An 18,324-nucleotide genomic window follows, 5' to 3' on the forward strand; every position below is an offset into this window, starting at 1 on the left:
ACATAGTATGTAATAAAGAAAAAACAATTTATATACAAGGTATTGCGATCAGTGTCTCCACACATGCTGAAGTTGGAAGAGGAAGCAGGAACCTCCCACTCTCAGCATAGCCAGGACCGCCCAGAGTATCCCCACCAGGACGATGGGTCATATAAAAGCCACAAGCGGAGGCTCAAGAAGTATTATTCACACACGTTTTGATAGTATCGTCGTGAAACGCGGAGGATCAAGAAGTATTATTCACATACGTTTTGATAGTATCGTCGTGAAATGTTATCTATCGGATTCTACGTTCCCGATTTCTGAAAAAATGAATTACTACATTTCTTGCGATTCAGCATGTGCTAGTAATGAGTAAGTATTATTATCATTTTTTCTTATCGATATTACTTACTTTTCATTCTTTACATACTTTTCTATATGTTACAGTAGCAAGAAACACCGTTCTACGCCTCATATACTGGGAAGGAGGTTTGCTATCACATCCACAGCATACAAGTACTTGGATATTAGAATCGGCGTAGGACCTGCATCCACCGTGGAAATTATTCTTGGTGGCACTCGAGGGAATGCATTGCTGCTGTCTTACTCAACATGGATGGCGTTTATCCAGAAACGTGAGGATATCGAACAGCATGTACAATCGACTCCTTCTCCAGCGTCGTTAAGAATTTGCGATTTGGTGCTTACGGTTGTTACAATGCGTGACATGAACCTCATACAAGTAAAATTGTATAATGCATGTATGTATATGAAACCATCTACATTATTATTTTTATTCGAATTGGAACAGTGCGTTGAGCATGCATATTCATGGCTATGCCAAAATACGCACTATGTCAGTAAAAAATATAAACAATTTGTAACTATTTTAAAACGAAATAGTATTGTACATAAACGTGAGGCTGACAAAATTCTTCGCGAATATTATGATAAAAATTCTCCTGCGGATTGTGAGCTCTTGGCATTTGTGACTGATAATATGTTATACGATGCCTCTCATTGACATTATTTTATGAACTTATACGCATGCATTAAGTGTAAATTATTTCTCATGTGCAATAATATTTGTTGCACTTAATAACTCAACCCCCCCCCCCCCCGTGTTTTTTCCGTTCCTGTGATTTGTACGTAAAGTTCGTTGTTTAAATATCGCATGAGTCCGAGACGTAGAAACTCGGCCGCGATGCCCGTATCTATATTGAATTCGCGTAATTCTAGATGGTTGTGCTGACATGGAAATTTTCCATCGTTCAGATTAGTATACCGCTGCTATTTACGTGTTTTTTCAAACTAGCTTCACTGAAATTCTCGAGTTTTGGAACAAATTCTAGGAATGTGTTGTTAGCGCTGAGAAAGAGAGAGAAAAGAGATCTGTCGGAAAAAGAACGATAGACGAAACGCGGCAGCGCCGCGCCGTGGCCACGCGGCGCGTAGCAGCCCGGGCCCAGCAACGCGAGGCGTAGCTACCCGGTTCTGCGCTTGCGCGACGGAGCCGGCCGCGGCCGTCGCTGCTTGCAGATCGTCACGGTTCATTCTTGAGCCGTCGGCGATCGAGAGCGGACCTTGTGACGGTTGCGTTCCCATTTCCCTACGAACTCCGAGGAGGATGAGTCGATCTCGCTCCTCGTAATAAAATCAGTTTGCGGACAAATAGTTTATTGGAAAATCTCGTCATAGCGACTTGAGATTTTCCCCAGAAAACGGACAATCTGCCTGACGTTGCAGCGATCGCAAGGCACGCCGAGTGTGAAGCGATCGTAGACGCAGGATTGTGATTGAACGTTGCAGTTCGTGGATGCGACTGCGACGTTGGAGATTCGGTGTGGATCGCCTTGAGTCTTCTTCCAATTATCCGGTTAGAGCTACTGGAAGGCTGATACCGACATACTGGTATCACCTAGTGGTAGTTCACCGTTCGTAGAGGTCATACGAAACCCACTGGAACAACCCGTCCTGTGTACCAGTGAGAGTACACCGACCGGTGGGGTGGAAAGTTTCACCGACCAAGATTAGAGCTATACGGCGTAGGAGCAACCGGAAGATAGATATTCAGAAAGAATATCACTTCGTGGTGCTCTCCGTGCATCGGGCGTCGGAGAACCCGCTCCAATATACCGTCGTGAGGGGACAATAAGTAGAGCCTAAGCGTACGGTGGAGCAAAGGGTTCGAAGAGCCTTCCTTCCATCGCTACACCCACTACCAGCTGTGAGTCGACCACACTGGGCTGTGAACGTAGGGTGGTTGGAATTGCAGGGGATTGAGTCCTGAACCGGTGAGCCGCAGGCCAGTTCCTCGGAACACAGGAGCCTCCGTCGAGGTAGCCACGGCTGGTTGCCGGGCGTTCCTTTGATGAAGGAATCGCCGGCTTGGCAACCACGTGTGCATACCGCAGGTCGCTCCTGAGGAGCAGCTGATGAGGGAGCCAAACCAGGACAAGACGTTCTCTTCCGTGGGTGGTGTAGAAACGCCACCCGCACGGGGAGCGTGCTCGCGGGATATAGCCTCTTGGAGCCTTACAACCTCCATTTGGGTTCCCGTCCGTGGCATTGCAGAGAGAACCCGGTAGGACGGAGAAAAGCTCGTCTACCCGGTTGTGCGCGTTGGTGAGATCGTAGAAAGAGAATCTCATCGACCAGAAAGAGAACAATATACAGTCCACTAGCTAGAGCGCTAGATAACCAGCCAGCTCTCCCCTCCAAGCACACCAGACTGTCGCTGGAGCGCGAGAAACAGCTGACGAGCGCGCGATTGTAGACTTGTCCGCAAATGTATTTATTAGGCGGATTCTTTTGTTTCAGAAAGCCTCCGCAGTAGAAAATTAAACAGGAGACAAAGAAAGAGGAGACGAGGCCGCAATAGGAGCCGTCGTCAGTTTTCTTTTAGTTTCTAGTTTTTTTTTGTTCTAATTTTGTGAAAAATTTAGTTCTATTTTTGTAAAATAAAAACGTTATTGAAAAACTTGTAACATTTTCTCTCCCTGTCTGTTTCCTCATCCGGACCCACGTTAAAGCCCCTTAGTACTTTAACAAAACGCATTAGGTGGAAGTTATTTCTCATGTGCAATAATATTCGTTGCACTTAGTAACTCAACCCCCCCTTTCTTTTTTGCAAAGCGTTTTTAGACTACCATGAACACGTGTAAGAAACGCAACCTCTGCAAAAACATATAACATTGTAATCGCTCGATGAGTTCTACAATAAAAAAATCATTCGTTGCGAAATGTAATAATTGTGGTATGTGTATTCATCCAAAAAAATTATTGTAATTAACCCTCGCAACCAAAAAATAATGTTTTCAGAATGATTGATGTATAATATATTAAAAATGCCATTGTATACGTTTATAACCATTGTATATTAACCATTATAGTATGTAATAAGGAAACAATTTATATACAAGGTATTGAGATCAGTGTTTCCACACCACATCTTCCTCCCACCAATTTGTTACTAATTTTTTATATCGGCATGATTGCATACATTTTTCATAGTTTTACCGAACAACGCATTGCTCATTAAGTAGTATATATTTTCTAAGCTTACAAAACATTAAAAGATTTTTAGATTTATTCTAAGGTTCATAATTTTATAAAATTGCTAGGAAGGAGGGGGAGGGGGAAATTAGATGTCTTTTTTAAATGATGCAAATTGATTCAAAAAGATACATTTATTTTCGATATTTTAACCACCAATTCTATAATTTAAATACATTTTGCAAAGCACATGTGTTTAAATATCGCGTAAATTGACGGATTTGAGAACCGTTTAGAGAAATATATTACGGTATTGTTTTTCGTGTACGCGACATTCCAGAGACTCTCTGATGCGTAGATCGGTATACGGAACGATACAGGTTAGAAAAACCATACACGAGCTTTGCCTGCTCTCAGTCACGTGATCGACCCAACACGTTTACTTGGAATCGATCGTCGAAGATCCATAAACAGAGAGGGTAGCGGAATATTAAAAATAAGAGGAGATAGACATTGAAGAGCAGGGATAGCGCCGCGAGGTGGTGATTTCCCCTATCGTGGCTGCGACTGCGGATGTCTGTTCGCTTCTTAGCATCGAGACTCGACAGCTGGTCCCCGCAGCAAGCAGATCGACAAACGATTCCGCTCCGCGACGAAACCAGATTCTCCGAAAAAGGGTTCTGAGAACACTCGAATTAAATCGGTAAGGCATTTTATCAGCCCCGATTATTGACTGTACAATCTCGCCGAATAGCACGTGACGCTCGAGCTACGCGGTCATGAAAGGGGAATCGAGACGATAATCGTTTCCCGTGTGTCGAAATTCCAGTCTCAGCCAAGGGCTGCGGCCCGATCAGTACTAACGACTCCACGAACTGCTGCATTTGACGCGGTCGTGCGAGGCTGGCATTATCACGGACTGCTGCATTTGACGCGGTCGTGAGGCTGACTTTCCAACGTCTCGCTGCAACCAGCGGTCGTCGGAAGTCCAGTTTCGGCCAGTGGCTATGGCCGACACAATACTGATTTCTCCACGGACTTCTGCATTTGACGCGGTCGTGTGAGGCTGATTATCTTCACGTGACGTTTGAGTTTCACGATCGTGTAAGAATTTGTCGCACGACCGCGTCAAATGCAGCAGTCCGTGCGACAAATTGAATTGTCCTCACGGTTTTGTATAACACCCCTAGGGTGGTCTCTGGCCGATACCCTACGTGGGCTCGCCGTTTCTCCTGTCGGAGCTAAGAAATTCCGGACTTCCCAGCTCTCGACTTGCTCGAGCAACGCTCCTTGACCGCCAGTGAGTACGTACCCTGTGCGTAGAGCAACGCATGATGAGCACCGTGGTGTATGCTCCTTTACACGTAAGACGCTACGTCCGCCGTTAAGGGCTACACCACACCGCGTCTTGTACGCAGAGAACGGTGAAAAACTGCGGTTTGGACAGCATTTGGAGCCTTACAACCACCACCTGTTGTCCTTTCCTGCGGCATTCAACCATCGCGTAAAACGCGGAGAATTGAGAAATTAAATCTCTTCTTCCGCACAAGCGATAGAACGGTTCTCGATTTACGAGAACGTTCACATATACAGTCCACTAAGTCATAGCTCAGTTTGTCGAGCAGTGTCTGTAATCCGCGCTCTTGAATGCGACCAGCACAGACAGGAGCGTGCGAGATAAAGCCAGACAGGCAACGCGACAAGCGTTACTAGGTATTTAAATCCAGCCTTGTCTTTCCTTGTTACAGAACAACACCATCGCCCGCTGGGCCGAGAGCAGCCGGCAGGGTTTCTTTCCCCCAGACATCTGGCCGACGTCTAGGCGGTTTTTTTCCTTTTTTTCTTTTTTTTCGATAAAAATAAAATAAACGGCTTGGTCGCCACACGACCAAGCGAAAATACAAATTTAAGCGCATCGATTTTTTAATACTTTTTCCCAGTGTCCTTTCCCTCGTGATCCGAACCCCCGTTAGACCAAAATAACCCCCTAAGGATGGTTAGGTCTTTAAACAACATGTCTTTTTATGGTTACCACATCGCCATATGTTAGCACAATCAAGATTTTCCAAGCATTCAATATCATCATACTCGGCATCGATGGTCTCAATATTAATATGTTCCTCCATCATGTTGGTTAAACAATCACGCTTTTGAAGCCCTTTTACATATACGATTGGGTCTGACTCATCTACTATTGCTGATGTAATAAGCGGTTTCGCCATGCTGTAGGGTATAAAGCCATCGTCCCACGACAGCCCATGATGATTCTTCATCACCCAGATAGACTTCGATTTATCGGGCGCAGATAATAATCTCCATGGATGCGGACATTTAAAAATATAATGTGCTATAATGTTTCCTTTTCTCAGCACTGCCACTTCCTTTACAACAAACTCTGTGTCGCTAACGAATCCTTGTATGTCAACAAATGTTGGTACCATCATGAAATATCTTTGAAACTATGCTGCAATGCGATGTGTCCGCCAGTTATATACATATTACAAACATTGCTGATGTTACAGTTTATGTAATCTTGCGCACAACGTTGGACAATGGACAGTATTTGACATCGCGATCATGCAAAATAAGACAATACGCGGTAGTATTTGCTGGCACGTTTACTTTACAATCAAATTCTATTCGCACATCTATGGTAGCGCTCTTGATTGATTCGTTCTGTCGCGAGCAATCGATGACTACAAACGGTCCATACAACGAAAAGTTCTCCCTGTTGCAAAGCGTTTCGTAACAGTCGTATCCGTAATAAGCTTTACGAAAACGTGCATACATATCAAAAAGGATAGCATATCTGTTTTTATCAAAATCAAGATTCAAGTTATCGTAAGGATAAAAGTCAGAGTGTAGATAAAGTTTCACGTTGGTCAAGTTACATTCATCGAAGTTGCTCGCATTTTTAGACATGATGTTCTTTCGACCAGTCTGCAGCGCAAAAATGACGTATCGCGGTTTCTCCAGTTACTGAGTTACAGTTTTAACAGCCCATGAATGTTTTGTTGTACTTTGCAATAATGGGTACTCGTACAGGTTCTACGAACGAAAACTCATGCTTAAGTATTGCCCGCTTTACAAAATACGCAACATCGATAGTTTATTCGTATCATTCAGTATAATGTGCGGCATTCGCCACTGTATCTTTAATAATTCGATCTCCGGCTCCAGCGCGGAATTTGCAACTATGCAATTGTTATCACTGCAAGCGCGTATAAGAATGAGTTCATGTCGAGCGTTGACTACTATACGCTTGTAATCTTCGCAAAACCCCAACAGCATGTTGAGTGGTACACAAAAGTTAAAGTAACCTGTTGGTATGTTTGATTGTACGGCCCATCCAGCATTCCGTAAAATTAACGATTTGTCATATGTTGAGGACACAAATGTTTTGATGGTACTTGTTATCCCAACGTTTCTGTTATGATCGATCTCCACACCATTGAGTTCATATCGAATTTCATCAAACAAAAACGCAACACAAATATTTCCGAGGAATGCATCCAACTCCTTGTTTGGCTTCTTTACTATTAATCTTCCTCCAACGTATACAAAGCTCTCACATGGTAACGTGTATAAATCCTGCTGTTGTATAGGTATTCGTATCTCATCGTTGTGTCCAAACGTTGTGTTGGCGTATGGGTTCTACGTGTGAAATGCTTCGTGCAGTAATCGAAAGGTAAATGATCTGTGTTGGGCTTTCCGATATCTTATATCCTGGTGGAAAGGTAGGCGAAAACTCATGTATCGTGTGCGCATACTTGTTATTGCTGTAAGCACCAGCTGACACGTTGCACTCAATGCGAATGATATTTACGTTCATTATATTGATTGATGCATCCGATTCGTGCCATTTTCGTGGTTGTAGCACCCGATTCGTTGAAAACACCAGCAACGAACCAATAGTATTGGATTTGGTAAAATTTATGCTGTAATTACACTTGATTTCGCTCTTCATCGTATTATTGTTAGCTCTAAGCATCAAGGGGGGATTCCCTTCATTATCCCATGAAAGCAATCGTTGCAAATACATGTGAATGTCGTCCAGCTCATAAGATCCCTCGGGAATAATGATTTCCTTATCATCATTATCGTAGTAAAATTTATTATTTGACAAATTTACATTCAGTATTGTGTAATATGTTTCAAAGCCCATAAGACCGAGTTCGTAATCACCATTGCTCAAATCGATGGCTGGAAAATAGCTTACTGCGAGAATACTACTTTGCCGGGTGAGCGTTAACGTCAGCGACATATTCCTACGGATACTGGAGTTATAGTGTGCAATGATTGTCCTTAAATTGATTGTCACCGTCAGCAGAAACTGTAAACACTGCTGTCCACAATTGCTTTGATTATAGCGCTGATAAGGCATGTGATTATACTCGATTACGCTATTCTCCAAATATTGTATCAGTTCCCTCGGCGGTTGAAGATTGCCAAAACTATCAAAGTATATGGCGCATGTTCCCCATTTTGCGTATGCCACCCAATGAGTAGCTGGTCCCTCAAAAGTATCCAAATTTACGACTCCACTCTCATTCCTGCGTATCCCACCTGTTGGTAAAGTATAGTGCATAAAAATACCTCTGAAATATGGAATACGCATACGCTTTGCCGTTGCTGCAGTTGTATGTTTGTGGTTACGCCTTCAGGCATTTTAATTTTGACTTTTTTTCCTCTTTGAGACTCCTCGCCCGCGTTTGTACGACGCGATATAAAGTCCATGACCTTCCATGGCGAGATTATGACGTTTCATTCCTTCTAGCTGACGCTGCATTGCCTTCTTATCGTTCACGACCTTCGCGACTCCTGCCGCCCCTCCGACCAATGAGCCGAGAACCCCCATTAATGGCAAAATCGGTAGGATATCGCCACGTTTCGCCGTTGGAAGTATTCGCTTCTTCGCGACACTCTTTTTTTTCTTTTTCAAACCCATACCGAATTTTGTTTTGGCCTTCATAACCGCCCAAACGGTTGTAGCAGCAGCCTTTTCCCCGAGACTGGAACCTCTCGCGGTAATGCGTCCTCGCACTTTTGCTGCTAGGATATTGCCAGCCACGTGTCGTTTTACGAGATCGTTATTTTGCGAATACGCTATATCATGCTCGCGGCATGCAGCGTCCAGCGGATTGATACCTTGATCGCCTCGCGCCAAACGTTTCTCTAAATGTGTCCCGGAGCCACAAAACTGATAACCAGGAATATGTAATTCAATCGGAAGCGCGTTTATAACGCAATTTAATAGGCCTTTTCCAATTTTTGCTGACATTCACCACAATTGTTTATCAATGGTGGTGGTGGACTGTCAATGTGTATTCAGCTGACTCGACAGGTTATATTTGAATACTGATCGTTTCAGCTCTATGCATCGCTATAAATAGACCAGCACTCTTTCGAAAGTATCTTCATTTGTATAGTGCTAATAAAATATGCAGTTCCTACGTCAATCACCTATGATGAAAGTAACTAATGCAGACAAAAAGACACAGACTGAGAAAGAGGTACGCAAACATGGAAATATGCTGCCGACCTCTATACGTAGTATCATCTGCGGTCCATCAAATTGCGGCAAAATCAACGTGTTGATTAATTTGTTAGAAAGTTTGCACGGTGTTCGTTTCGAAAACGTATACGTGTACTCGAAATGCAACAACCGAAATATCGATATCTAGAAAATATATTCTCATCGATAGACGAAATTGGTTATTTTACATTTTCAAATAACGATGTCGTTCCGCCGAACGATGCACTTCCGAATTCCATTTTTATCTTTGATGATGTGGCATGTGATAAGCAAAACACGGTAAGAGAATACTTTGCAATGGGTAGGCACTCGGACGTCGACTGTTTCTATCTTTGTCAAACATATGCAAAGATACCGAAGCATCTGATACGCGACAACGCGAATCTGCTGATCATGTTCAAACAAGATGGTACAAATCTGAAACATGTGTACAACGATTATGTTAACACTGACATGTCATTCGAGAATTTCTGCAAATTGTGTACCGCTTACTGGCAAGAAAAATATGGATTTGTAGTGATTGATAAAGACAGTACATTATGAAATGGTCGCTATAGAAAGGGATTTAATGACTTTGCAATATCGTAACATGTTCAGTTATTTCCGATACGTTGACAAAGCAGTGTTCCAACATGAGCAGCAATATTGAAGATTGCGAGAGGATAACGAAACAGATTGCAAGAACGAGTGATTTGATTCGCAAAAAATATCGTGAATTGAAAACTGGTAAAATTGAGGAAGAGATTGCGTTGGAAAAACACTTTAAGCCTGTTACTGAACCGCTGAAAGCAATTGTCGACAACAAGACAAAAAATTATGATCTACACAATAATACAGATATCGGAAGCGAACCATTAGCCACTCCGAATATCAAGGAATCGGATAAAACACGATCAAATTACTGGTTAAATCTTTCGAAACCATCAAAAATAAAAAAACCAAGATTAAGTAGTTTACTCAATATGAATCCCATGATTTCTACACCGGCCTCTACATCGATTAAGACGGTACCAACAATAAAAAGCTCAGCAAGATTAAGCAGTTTACCCGATATGAATCCGATGATCTCTATACCGATTAAAACAGCACCAGCAACAAAAAGCTTAGGAAACGAAGATACTTTTGAAAGTTCAAAAAGCTTAGCAAACGAAAATGTTTTTGAAAGTCCAAAAAGCAGTTTCTCGACGTCTGTTCAAAGCCGATTGCAAACGTCGGAAGGTGAAGAAACGTTGCGGAATCACCTAGGTCCGCTGAGTCAAAAATACATCGCACCTGTATTACGCGGAGACGTAGAGATTGGTATGGATCACGTGTATGGTGTTTATCTCGGTAATGATGGACCGATGGTCGGTAATAAACATGTTGACGTGGACAATGCCGATAACATAATTATCAATGGCATACGATATTCTGGTACACCCGGCCTTTATGAATTGATATTTAAGAAAATTCCAGATAACGACACTTATATTGAGGCAGACAAACGCAAATATAGGGGCATCCCGCTGACAACGAGTGCGCATAAGTACAAGCATGATTCGTATGGTAAAACATTAGGCAACAAAGAATACAAGTATAACTACATAATCAAACCTCTATTGAAAGATAGAAAAGTTGGAAAGGGCATACCAAGCTCGATGAGATTAACCAGGAACAAGATTAATTACGTTCACTGGAATGATCCTAACGAACTCGTAGATCGGCTCCGAATGCTCGAGGCTTCGCGTCAAGCCGGTCACAATGCTCACGACAATGAGATGTTGTCGATTATCGAGGAACTCCGCGAGGCAGAACTCATTATAAATTAAGTTGCACTTTGGCGATCCAGTCAATCATTATCAAAATGCCAATCAACAAGTTTGGGTCATCGTTTGGAACAATGAAATCATACTATCGCTGGAATGGAGTAGTGAGAAATTATGTGCGCGACAACGCTCTTTGTATTGTTGGTGCCGATTATGATGCAAAGTCGCGCAAGATTCACCGAGTAGCACCACCTGTAGAGGATGGCGATGCTATCAACAAACTGTACTTGCAAGAAAACATGACATTTATAAAAAAACGACAAGACGAATTCGACAAGAAGATGATCATATTTTAAGATTACGTTCAGAGTTTGAACGATCAACTGAATCACTTGGAGAGGGATATTACCGAATTCCGAAATCAAATGCATCAATATCTGGACGTTGGGACGTTGGGACGTTGGGACGTTGGGACGTTGGGACGTTAGGACGTTGAGACGTTGGGACGTTGGGGCGTTGAGGCGTTGAACATCGATTTGATAAGACGTGTACGTTAGGTCTTCGCGTCAGTAGCGAGTCATACATGGCCGAGAAGAAAACCTCCAGTATCGAGAAACGATGTCTTGTCGAAGAATTGCATGCTCCGGCGAGAAGGCATTTTCCTCGAAGACGCGTCAGAGTACATGGGTACGACGACCTATGGCAAGCGGATGTGGTCGAGATGCGACCTTACACGCGATATAACAGAGGCTTCCATTACATACTCACTGTTATTGATGTGCTGAGTAAGCATGCGTGGGCTATACCCCTCAAAACCAAGAATGGAAATGAAATTTCTACAGCGATCGGGAAGATAATCCGAGACAGTGGGAGGTATCCGAAAAATTTGCAGACCGACAAAGGAAAGGAATTTTACAACGCAAATATGCAAAAACTTTTGTCAAAATACACCATAAATCATTATTCAATGTAGGGATATGGTTACGTAATGTCAATTTAGAGAATTATCCCTCGTAATTTCGGTGCTCTCACAGGTTTTAATTTCACAATTTCTCTCAACGTCACGCTCGCATCAAACACTCTGAACCTGTCTCTTTATCGTTTGCTTTCTTATATTTCGGTTCTCGCACTCGTTCATTGCCACACCGATTTCGGCCCTTTACACATCTCTCGCTCGCGCGTACGCTCTCACTCTCTCTTTCACTCTCGCTCTCGCGGTCGCTTGCCTTTCGGCAGTGTTTATCTTCGCGATTCTTTCATCACCCACATCAACGTATTCGGTGATGAAGGCATCAGTCGACGAGCGGTTCAGTCGTACGCTCAAAAACGATATGTGGAAACTGTTTACGCTTAATGGAAATTATAAATGGATCGACTCGCTGCAGCATCTCATATGAAATTACAACGCGCGAAAGCATCGAACTATCGGTATGCGACCAATTGATGTTACACCAACAAACGCCGCTAAGCTCTTAACAATGGTGTATAATCATGTAAAAATTGCCGCTCCTGCACGATTCAAAGTGGGGGATGCAGTACGTGTGAGCAAATTCAAAACAATTTTTGAAAAAGGTTACACACCGAATTGGAGCACTGAAATATTTACAATCGCCGAGGTACAGAAAACTAATCCTGCAACGTATCTGCTGAAAGATGTTTATGAAAAACCAATTGCTGGAGGATTCTACGAACACGAGTTGCAACGCATTGCAAATTCCGACGTGTATCTAGTTGAAAAAGTATTGCGTAAGAAGGGGAACAATGTGTACGTAAAATGGTTGGGGCTCAATAACTCGCACAATTCGTGGGCCCATAAAAGTAATGTTTTGTAAGATAATCATTCGCTGCTTTAATAAATATATCATATTTTAAATCACCAAAACATTTCTTTCCCACGGTAAGGCTCATCGGCGATTGGAATGTAATATATTTTGCAGAGGTTGCGTTTCTTGCACGTGTTCACGGTAATCTAAAACGCTTTGCAAAAGTTATAAAAATTCCTCTCCCCCCGATATACATCGCTCGCGCAGCGCAATATTCAGACGAGAAAATACAAAGACAATATTACAACTATTTAAAAAAAAAAATTCAATAGAATTGTACATAAACGCGAGAACTCACTCACCTACTCACTAGGCTAGTAACCAAGCAGTAAGCTAGCTAGCAAGCAGCAAGCTAGTAAGCAAGCGGTAAACCAGTAAGCAATCGGTAATCTAGTAAGCAGGCAATCAGCGAGTAAGCAAGCAGTAAGCTAGTAAGGGAGCAGTAAGTTAGTACGCAAGCAGTAAGCTAGCAAGAAAGCAGTAAGCTAGTAGGAAAGTTGCAGGCCAGTAAGAAAGCCTTAAGACAGTCAGCAAGCAGTAAGCTAGTAAGCACGCAGTACGCTAGTAAGCAAGCAGTAAGTTAGTAAGCAAGCACTAAGCTAGTAAGGGAGCAGTAAGCTAGGAAGCAAGCAGTAAGCTAGTAAGCAAGCAGTAAGCTAGTAAGTCAGCAGTAAGCTAGTAAGAGACCAGTAACCTAGTAAGCAAGCAGTAAGCTAGTAAGCAAGCAGAAAGCTAGTATGCTAGCAGTAAGCTAGTAAGCAAGCAGAAAGCTAGTATGCTAGCAGTAAGCTAGTAAGCAAGCAGTAAGCATTTAAGGAAGCAGTAAGACAGTAAGCAAGCAGGATGCTAGTAACCAAGCAGTGAGCTAGTAACCATGCAGTAAGCAGTACGCTAGGGTAATTATTTACTTTAGCGATTCCTCACCGATTTCGATGACCTTGAAATATGTTGTCAAGGTCGCTGGTATGAATACTTTTTCTTTATACATGTTACCGCAGCTCGCCTTTTGTTTTCAAGATATTTGTAAATATAATTTTATGTCTGAATTAGCCTCTGGTTGCGTTGGAGATAAAATATTGTACTTTATTCTTTGCTATTATTATTATTATCGTTATTATTAACAGAAATTGGAAAAATGTCTGCCATTATATCAAAAAATGCAGGTATTCTTGTAGTGAAATCATATTTTTGTCGAAACAAAAACTCAGCTATGTAACCGACATAATGCTCTTTCCACGTCCCATATCGTGGAATATTCGCTCTTGTTTCAAGCCAGCAACGTTCGATGTTCTGAGTATATGCACCACTATGTGGATCGATGGAATTCATCTTGTGGTTTACAATTAAATGTTTATATCCTTTCTCACTGAGGCAATTGTAAGCTTTCCATCGATCTGACACAATTGTTGAACCTGGTTTAATCCATTTTTTAATTACCCGAAGTAAAGTCTCGGACGACCTATTCGGAACTGGTTCAATAAATAAACGTTTCGTCGTTCGTTCGAAGCCACCAAAAATCCACTGTCCACTAAGAAGACGTCCTTTGTTATATTTACGTTTTCCGATTTTTGCTCGTCAATTTCAACTATTACATTTTTACCTCCGACTTGGACTGAGGTTTTTTCCATCCATAAAACGCATAACTCTCGGCAAAAGCTTGCCCAGTCGACAACTGTTTTTGATGATAGATCAAGTTCATTTTCAAGAAAAGCTTGTCGCGGCAGTCTAAGCATCAGATAGTATCCAATATAACGGCAGACATTTTGAACAGGAAGGTGCGATTGTTCAAACCAAGAATTTTTGTATGCACTAATCTTTAAACTGCACTGTATTTTAAGACGTTTTTTATTTCGGTTTTTAATATAAGATGTTGAATGACATGAAAACATCAAGTTTCCTCGATCAAGTTTCATTTCTTTCCCGCACTTAATGCAATTGATAGCACCATGGATTTTCGTGTAATTAAGAAATCGATTAATTTGTTATAATCATTGCATACGTTCAAAAATTCATATAACTTCATTTTAAGTACTTCTAATAACGTACTCAATAATCACTGATGCTAAGGTAATAATCAAAATGCGACTGTAAATACTGAACAGATTCGTGAAATACCGTATCTGTAACTGCTTACAAACATAGTGTCATGTAAAATTTCAATCATAATATTTACACCATATTAACTTGGTACAAACCAATACTCAAATACCAGTATACAAATAATGTATACTGTGTCAAGCTAATATCGAATAATATTAATAAAGAAAATTGAAATAGAAAATGAATGCGTGGCCGGCCGCCTTACGGCGGCCGGTATATAATAAACTAACCCGGACCTAATTCATTATATTAGTTACTAGGTAGAATAGTTAAGTTTGGGTTAGGTCTGGGTTAGATTTTTTTATACCGGCCACTATTAGGCGGCCGGCTACTCGAATCGAGTTTTTAAGCACACCCGTTATACGCATCCATTGCCGGTCGCCTCGATGTATCTATAGAAACAATGAACAATCGACGATTCAACGCTTACACACACGCTGCTACAGTCACGTACGTATAGACACAATTCATTGTAGTAGCAGCGATCTTTTTAACGAAAAATCTCAGAAACTAAGGCCGAGCGGCGGTAACATGTATAAAGAAAAAATCTTCATAACAGTGACCTTGACAACATATTTCAAGGTCATCGAAATCGGTGAGGAATCGCTAAAGTAAATAATTACCCAAATATTTTTACACAACCGCGTAACTCAAGCATCACGTGAAGAAAATCAGCCTCACATGACCGCGTCAAATGCAGCAGTCCGTGGAAAGATTAGTATTGAGTGGGCCGTAGCTACTGGCGGGAACTGGACTTCCGATGACCGTTGGTTGCAGCGAGACGTTGGAAAGTCAGCCTCACGACCGCGTCAAATGCAGTAGTCCGTGATATAGCCAGTCTCGCACGACCGCGTCAAATGCAGAAGTCCGTGGAGCTGTCAGTACTGATTGGGCCGTAACCCTTGGCTGTGATTTGAGTTTCGACGCACGGGAAACGAGGATTTTCTCGTCCCCCCTCTCATGACCGCGTAGCTCAAACGTCACGTGAAACTCGGGCGAAAACCCACAGTTTTTTAAATTTAGACTGCAATCTCGACGAGCGGGAACCGAGTTTTCCTCGATTCGCCTCACACGACCGCGTAACTCCAGCGTCACGTGCAATTCGGCGAGATTGTTCAGTCGTTAATCGGGGCTGGTAAAATGCCTCATCGGTTCGAGTGTTCTCAGAACCATCTTTCGGAGAATCTGGTTTCGTCGAGAAGCGAAATCGTTTGTCGATCTGCTCGCTGCGGGGACCAGCTGTCGAGTGTCGATGCTAAGAAGCGAACAGACATCCGCAGTCGTGGTCACGAGAGGGGAAATCACCCCCTCGCGGCGTTATCCCTGCTCTTCGATGTCTATCTCTTCTTAATTTCAATATTCCTCTACCCTCTCTGTTTATGGATCTTCGACGATTGATCCCAAGTAAACGTTGTTGGGTCGATCACATGACTGAATGCAGGCAAAATTCGTGTTTGGGTTTTCAAACCTGTATCGTTCCGTATACCGATCTACGCATCAGAGAGTCTCTGGAATGTCGCGTACACGAAAAACAATACCGTACGAGAAATTTATGGTTCTCAATTATAGTCCACATTAAATTGAATATTTCTCTAAACGGTTCTCAAATTCGTCAATTAACGCGATATTTAATCAATCTATAAAAAAAATCTTTTTAACGTTTTTGTAAGCTTCGAAAATATATATTTCTTGAAGTTTGCAGGTTTTCGTTAAATTAATACACAGTACGAACAACAAAGACACTATATATAATTAATAATTAGCAATACACAATTAGACTTGTTTAAATTTGTTGGTATTACTCAGCACAGCCAGTTCCTATTCCAACCCGTGTATGGATGATCACTCTCTCTCTCTCAGTACCACACGCCAGTTAAGACCGAACTGAACTCGTGGTCCCCGCGCAGAGGGGAAGGAGAACTCTCCGCTGAAGGGGGAAACGATGGATCGTCCTCTTTCGGTCTTTAAATTAATAGTTCTTAGCGGCCGATAACTTAAGTCTCTAACAATACTAGTTAATGAGCAATGCGATATTCGGTAAAACTATGGAAAATGTATGCAATCATATTGATATAAAATTAGTAACAAATTGGGGGAGGAAGATGTGGTGTGGTGACACTGATGTTTTAAGATAAAATGAATAAAAAATATATAATGTAAGCTTCGAAAAAATGTATACTAGGTAATGAAGAATGTGGTGTTTGGTAAAACTATGGCGAATGTATGCAATCATCTCAGTATAAAATAAGTAACAAATTGGACATCTTAAAAAATCTTTAAAAAATGTTTTTTAAATTCTAGAAAAATGTACCTTTAAAGCAATTTTTTACATAAAAAACACCTAATTTCTTTTTTGCACAAGTTAATGAGCAATGCGGTGTTTTTGGTAAAACTATGGCAAATTTATGCAATCATGTTGATATAAAAAATTAGTAACAAATTGGTGGGAGGGAGATGTGACGTGGAAACACTGATCTCAATACCTTGTATATAAATTGTTTCTTTATTACATACTATAATGGTTAATATACAATGATTATAAAAATATACAATGACATTTTTTAATACAGAGCTGGTTTAATTATGAGAGGCATCGTATAACATATTATCCATCGCAAATGCCAACAGCTCACAATCCGCATTTATGCACAATACTGTTGCAACGGATTGAAGATGCATCGTTGCGGCAATGTGAGGGCTGTTCGCAACAATGTGAAGCTGCCCCTGCGAACGAGCGGAAGCGAGATCCCGTGCCTTCCAGTTGCTGAGGAACCGGCAACGATTTGAAAGATTAGAACTACGACAGACCTCGTAGAGTACATACGTGTTTAAAGTCATATTAATAAAGTTTCTAGTTTGTGTGTATAAGTTGTGTGTTACGTTGTATTTCTGGTATTATTATGAATTTATTCAGAAACGCCTCGCCCCGGCACAACACTATTCCGTTTTAAAATAGTTATAAATTGTTTATAAACGACTATGGGGGGAATCAAACAATTCCCCATTTAAAATATCATCGAACGTTATTTGAAATCAGCGTTAATATCTGGTGCTGTACAATGAATCTAAATGCATTAAAACGACTATGGGGGGGGGGGGAAGTACGTACAATTACACCAAATAATAACGTTTACATGCTTACGGCATTGCAAAAAAAAAACAGCTTATAAATGTATTGGCAAGGAGATAGTCCAACAACATTCGAGGTACTCTTTACACTACCATAAAAATTTAATTATGAGAGGCATCGTATAACATATTATCTATCGCAAATGCCAACAGCTCACAAACCGCAGGAGAATTTTTATCGTAATATTCGGGAAGAATTTTGTCAGCCTCACGTTTATGCACAATATTATTCCGTTTTAAAATAGTTACAAATTGTTTATATTTCTCACTAACATATTGCGTATTTTGGCATAGCCATGAATATGCATGCTCGACGCACTGTTCCAATTCGAATAAAAATAATAAAGTTGATGGTTTCATATACATACATGCATCATACAATTTTACTTGTACGAGGTTCATGTCACGCATTGTAACAACTGTAAGCATCAAATCACAAATTGATAATGATGTTGTAGAAGGAGCTGATAGCACATGTTGTTCAATATCCTCGCGTTTCTGGATAAACGCCATT

The 18,324-nt window shown here is 41.4% G+C and overlaps 1 protein-coding gene across 1 annotated transcript in view; it reads left to right on the forward strand.

The window, feature by feature from the left end:
- Nucleotides 1–14,981: 14,981 nt before the first annotated feature.
- Nucleotides 14,982–18,324, forward strand: part of Nop5 (nop5 ribonucleoprotein) — a 263,260-nt gene continuing 259,917 nt past the window's right edge. Inside the window, exon 1 of the mRNA XM_076784215.1 lies at nt 14,982–15,131. The gene's annotated coding sequence lies outside the window, so the exon portion shown is untranslated. The remainder of the gene's footprint in view (nt 15,132–18,324) is intronic.

Source organism: Colletes latitarsis, chromosome 2, assembly GCF_051014445.1.
Source record: "Colletes latitarsis isolate SP2378_abdomen chromosome 2, iyColLati1, whole genome shotgun sequence".
In the NCBI taxonomy this organism is placed as follows: Eukaryota; Metazoa; Arthropoda; class Insecta; order Hymenoptera; family Colletidae; genus Colletes; species Colletes latitarsis.